Raw genomic sequence first — 6252 nt, forward strand, 5'->3', positions numbered from 1 at the left:
AATTTTCAGTGCTCAGTTGTCTCTTGGATAGTGCAGCCTTCCAGGATTAGGAGGGAACACGGTCAGCTGGGTTGGGTGAGATGAGAATTTTGCACTATAAGACTTGTCGTCATCTCTTCTGTGCAAAATAACCACTGCTGTTTGAAGGTTTAGATGACGATCAACCCTGTCCCCACTCCAAAAAATAAATATCTGTTATTTTATCCATCAGTCAATCAATCAGTCAGTAAAACCGTTATCAGGGATGTACTTTGCCAAATAAGTATTCGGTGACAGTTTAATCGGTTGATTGTGTATTATGGTCTTGGTTCTACTTGTTAACATACATGAGCCTGAAAAGAGTAAAGATTGATCAAAATTGATTTGGAGTGTGTCTCTGCTCTTGTCTACTGCTGTTCTTTCAATCTTTCTTTGAAAGGCGAGCTACTCGTGGTGGGATAGCAGTTCCAGACTCTCAGCACAGCAGGACTTAGGGAGTATCGTTATAGACCAGACGTTTACATTTATAAACAAAAGGGGATGGATTAAGCATTGAAACCAAATAGAATAGTAAATACAAGCAATCATAACTGTTAAAGAAAGACAGAAATTGACAGTAAAATTTGAAATAAAGCTGAAATAAGATATGCCAATAGCAGGCAACAGCACTTGGCCATTTTGAACAGCTTGGCAAAACTGACCATTTTGGTAAACTGAGCTCAGTGGGGCTGTGGATTGATGGCAGTCAGCTTTTCTTGCCCAGGGATCACACAGCACCCATACCATTGACTATAATTACCAAGAAAAGGTGATCAGCCCTCCCATCTGGTCTGCCTGCTCTTTCAAGTAGAAATTTCCCACCTCTGAAGATTCTGGGTGAGGTTCAGGATTCCACTTATAGTCTTATGTAATGCAGAGACTCTGCAGGAAGCCTCCTTCACTGGGCACGTGGTAGCCCTCTCTTGTTTATTCATGTGAACTGAAACTGTTGTTTCCCTGGCATTGTGGGTTGTGGCATTTGTAGTTAATTGAGTTGTTGCATTTGTAGTTAATTGATGATTGTATGTTGATGTTTTCTTAGGCTTTCTGCGACTGTCTCGTGTGGGTGTAGTCAGAGAATGGAAACCCGTGACTGTTCTCGTTCATGCACCTCAGGGTAGGATGGGTTTGACTGGTGTTGGCTGCTGTCTGTTGTTGGTAGAGGAGCTGCTGTTGGCTCTTGTCCAGGGAGTGGAGATGTAGAGGGTATGGTTGTGGCTGGGCTGCTTGGACATGGTTGTTGTCTCCTGTCGGGTGGAACGAGAAGACCCCTCCCACACTCATACATGAGGAAACAAAAAAGAACAAACAGGGAACCAACAATGGAAAGAGAAAAAATAAATAAAACCAGACAGCAACCAGAAAAAAGGACGTGGAAATGGAAGAGAAAAATAAGAGTATAAATAAAAGGAAGAAATTTTCAAAACATCTAGAAAAACCAGGGAGGGGAACGATGAAAGAGTTGTTGTTATTAAGTGCTGTTGAGTCGGTTCTGACTCAGTCACCTTGTATAAGGTTTCTGAGGAGCAGCTGGTGTGCTTGAACTGCTGACCTGTGGTTCACAGTCCTGTGCTGATCTTACAGCGCTACCCTAGGAATCCAAAAGAAAGAGTTGTTGTTATTAATAGCCATTGAGTCAGTTCTGACTCAGCGACCCTGTGTAGAGTTTCCGAGGAGCACCTGGTGGGTATGCACTGCCTACCTTGTGGTTTGCAGTTCAGTGCTGATCCTACAGTGCCATACCAGGAAAAAGAGTAGAGAGTATTGAAGAGATAACAGAAGGCGGGGAGAGGGGAAGACGAGAGGAAATAAGAAAGAAGAAAAGGAGAAATAAAGAGGAAGTAGAAAGGATAAAATCCAAGGGAATGGAAAGAGAAGGAGGAGAAAGAATAAACAACAAAAAGGTAAAAAAGAGTGCAGTGCCACTGCTGGACCCAGCGAGGAGAAAGATCTGGGGGCTCTTGCAAGCCAAGGTGCCCCTGAGGAGCAGTTTGTGGTTCTAGATGAAGTTCTCATTGGGCTCGGTGTTGTCTATGTTCAGGGTATTCAGTGTGGTGGTAATTCACGGAGGCCCTTGATGACGCTGGTTTCAATATCTATTAGGACCACAGGACAGTGGGGGTTAGGGTAACTGGTTAAATGCTGGTCTGGTGGTTCTGCGGGTTCTGTAGGTTTACAGCCGATATCTTCTGAATCCGGACATCAAAATACTTCAGTCAGCCCCCGCCTCACACTGGTATGCTTCCCAACCAAGTGGCTCGGAACTCCCAGAGAGCAGGGTCTGCATTGGGGTGGGTGAAGGTGAGAGCTGGCCACACCTCTGGTCACCAAGGGAGGGTGGGAAAAAAGAAGGAATCACACCTTTTCCATCGCCTGTGTGAATGTGCTCTCTCTCCCAGGCCTCTTTCTGTTGCCAAAAGCGACTCATACCAGGCCAGCTGTTCACCAGTCTGTCTCCCTCTCTTTCATTCCCTGCTCAGTTTCTCTTCCCAGCTAGCACTCCGTCCACGTCTCTGACCTTTCCTCTGTGAAGTTCAGGGTTCCAAGATTTTCATCTGTGTCTGTTTCATTTGGTCCCTATCTTTGTTGTTGAGGGTCCGTGTAGTGTCTGCCTAGTCCACCATCTTGCCGGAAGTCACTCTCCGTTACCTTTTGATTTAAAATTTTCATGAACTTTTTGAAGCCCCCTCATAATTACTTCAGTGAACTAATGGACCTGTGAACCTCATCTTCCACAACCCTGAGACCAAAAGAATTCATTTGATGGAGCCTGGCTACCAATGCTGACTGCTCTGAAAGAGAAGATACAGGATAGAGTGGGAGAAAAAACGGTGAAATAAAATCCAAACTCATAAAGACTCATTGTACTGGTTGGATAGAGATTAGTGGGTCCCTTGAGATTAAGGCACTTAGTCACACTTCAGGCCTAGAACTGAATTACCCCCGTGGTTCTGTTTTAAGCCAAATAATAGGTAGATCTATAAGGGGAACATTAGGGAGGTACACACTCTAGGATATTCAACCATTTGAGATTAAAAGAGTAGTTTTTGCCCAAGTTATTAAGTGCCATTGAGTCGTTTCAACCTACAGTGACCCTGTAGAGGGTTTCTGAGGAGCAGCTGATGAGCTTGAACTGTTGACCTTGCAGTTTAAACTGACTTTGCAGTCCAGCACATAAGTCCACAGAGCATCCATACCTCAAAAGGATGGAAGAGATAGGAAAGGAGGAGGAAGGAAGTGGGGAACACAGGCAGGAAGTGGATTAAGTGATGTTTCATTATGGAAATTGCAATCAATAACAAGTAAAACATATATGAAAATTGATTTGCTCTGTAAACCTTCAACCAATTAACAATAAAAAGTGAAATAAAAGAACTACCATAATATACCATGTTATTATGGTTAAGTGCTGTCGAGTCGGTTCTGACTCATAGCGACCCTGTAGAGGGTTTCTGAGGAAACAGTTCAAACTGATCTTGTGGTCCAGTGCATTATCCTGCAGCACCACACCAGGGCTGGCCCCCATTAATTCTTATTTATTAATAGTTAGGGAGTCTTGGTATGGTGCTGTGGGTTAATGCACTGGACTTCAAAGTTGATTCTGAACCACAAGGTCGGTAGTTCAAGTTCACCAGCTGCTCCTTGGAAACCCTATACAGGGTCGCTATGGGTTGAAATGATTCAATGGCACTTAACAATAACAACAGGACCTCAAGATGTACAGAATTCATTCTTGATTTTAATTCTTGAAAATAGGGATAGATGGATTCTTAACATGATCATATAATGAAAAGGATCAAGCGAAATCAAATGTTTGAAATATGGTGTTGGTGAAGAATATTGAAAGTCCCATGGAGCGCCAGAAGAACAAACAAACCTGTTTTGGAAGACATGCACTGGATTGCTCCTTGGAAGCAAAGGTGAGACATCATTTCTTAGACTTTGAACATGTTGTTAGGAAGGATCAGTCCTTGGAAAAGGACATGATGTTTGGTAAAGTGGAGGGTCAGTAAAAAACAGGAAGACCCTCAGTGAGATGGACTGACACGGTGGGAGTAACAGTGGGCTTAAACTTAACTCTGAGGCTGCCACAGGTCTGGGCAGTGTTTTGTTCTGTTGTAATAAGATAGGGTCCCTATGAGTTGGAATCAACTTCATGCCACCTAACAATTGATTAGATGTGGGACAGGGTTGAGACAAACATGTTTGCTCATAATTATTTCATACTCCAGATATACTGGTTGGATTCATTTTTTTTTTTTATATTAAGAAAACTGATTAGAAGTTATTTTCAATTCAACAAAATAATCAGAAAGAAAGCTTTCCTATATGCAACTAGTTAGAAAATGTAACAAAAGAAAACATTTCATTTACAATGGTCAGAAAGTAAACTTTAAAAACATAATGTACATGACTTAATAATACAGCTAAAAATAATTGAGAGAGAGGACCATGTACACAAATGGAAAAAATAATGTGCTTTGTGGTAGACAGCCACTTATTTTGTCAGTTAGTCACACTGTGGTAGCTTGTGTGTTGCTATGATGCTGGAAGCTATGCCAGTAGGGTCACCTGGGGTGGACAGATTTCAGCAGAACTTCCAGACTAAGACAGACTTGGAAGAAGGAGAGATGGACGACTTCTGAATGGTTAGTCACTGAAAACCTTACAAACAGCAATGGAACATTGTCAGATTTAGTATCTGAAGATGAAAACATTGTGAATAGCAGAGGAACATTGTTAGATATAGTGCCAGAAGATAGGTGTCTCAGGTTGGAAGACACTCAAAGTACAGCCAGAAGATAGGTGTCTCAGGTTGGAAGACACTCAAAGTACAACTGAGGAAGAGCTGCTTCCTCAAAATAGAGTTAAACATGAATGTGAGTGAAGCAAAGCTTATGGACTTTAATTTGGTGATGGGGCACAATTCAAAATACTGCTGTAAGCATGGGTTAATAATCAACATGGAATATACCAAGTATGAAGATAGAAAAATTGAAAGTTGTCAAACATGAACTGAAATGCACAAAGACTGATATCTTAGTCATTAGTTAGCTGAAATGGACTGGGCAAGAGCTATTTTGAATCAGACAATCATATGGCTTACTATGCCAGAACTTTATATTGAAGAGGAATGGTGTCACATTCATCACAAAAACAACACTCCAAAATCCATCTTGAAGCACATGCTTTCTGTGATAATAACCATATTTTGACAAGGAAGCCAGTTAATGCCACTATAATTCAAACTTAAGCACCAACCAATAAAAGCAGTGATGATGAAATTAAAGAATTTTGCCAACCTCTCCAGTCTGAAATTAATCAAACATGCAATCAAGATTCATTCATAATTTCTGGTGTTTGGGAAACAAAGAGGAAGGACCAGCAGTTAGAAAATATAGTCTTGGTGACAGAAACAATGATGGAGACTGCATGATGGAATCTTAAAAAGACCAACAACTTATTGCAAATACCTTTTCTAAACAACATAAAAGGCAGCTATACACATGGGGTGGTTTGAATTGCTGTGATTCTGAGGGCTATGACATGGGTATTTTAAATAACCAGCAGGGTCACCCATGGTGGACCGGTTTCAGATGAGCTTCCAAACAAAGATGGACTAGGAAGAAAGAGTGACAAACTACTTCCGAATCACTAGTCACTGTCAGATACAGGACCGGAAGGTGGGAAGGCACTCAGAATGCGACTGGGGAAAAAAAATGCCTCCTCCAAGTAGAGAAAAGCTCACAGAACCTTCATTTGCTAATGGGCCACAAATCAAAATGAAGAGAAACAGCTGTAAACATCCATTGAAAATGTGGAACATGGAATGTATGAAGTATGAATCTGGGAAAATTGGAAGTTGTCAAAAATGAAATGGAACACATCAGCATCAATATCTTAGGCATTAGTGAGCTGAGATGGACTGGTATTGGCCATTTTGAATCTGACAACCACATGGTTTACTATGCAGGGAATGACAAGTTGAAGAGGAAGGGTGTTGCGTTCATCGTCAAAAAGAGCATATACAGATCAGTCATGAGGCACAATGCTATAAGTGATAGGATAATATCCATGCGCCTACAGGGAAGCCCAGTTAATACCACTATTCAAATTTATGCACCAACCACTAAAGCCAGTGAAGTTGAAATAGAAGAATGCAGAAGTAGGGAGCCAAGAGGAAGGACCAGTAGTTGGAAAATTGGACTTGGTGATAGAAATGATGCTGGAGAA

Source organism: Chrysochloris asiatica, unplaced genomic scaffold, assembly GCF_000296735.1.
Source record: "Chrysochloris asiatica unplaced genomic scaffold, ChrAsi1.0 scaffold00178, whole genome shotgun sequence".
NCBI classification, from domain to species: Eukaryota; Metazoa; Chordata; class Mammalia; order Afrosoricida; family Chrysochloridae; genus Chrysochloris; species Chrysochloris asiatica.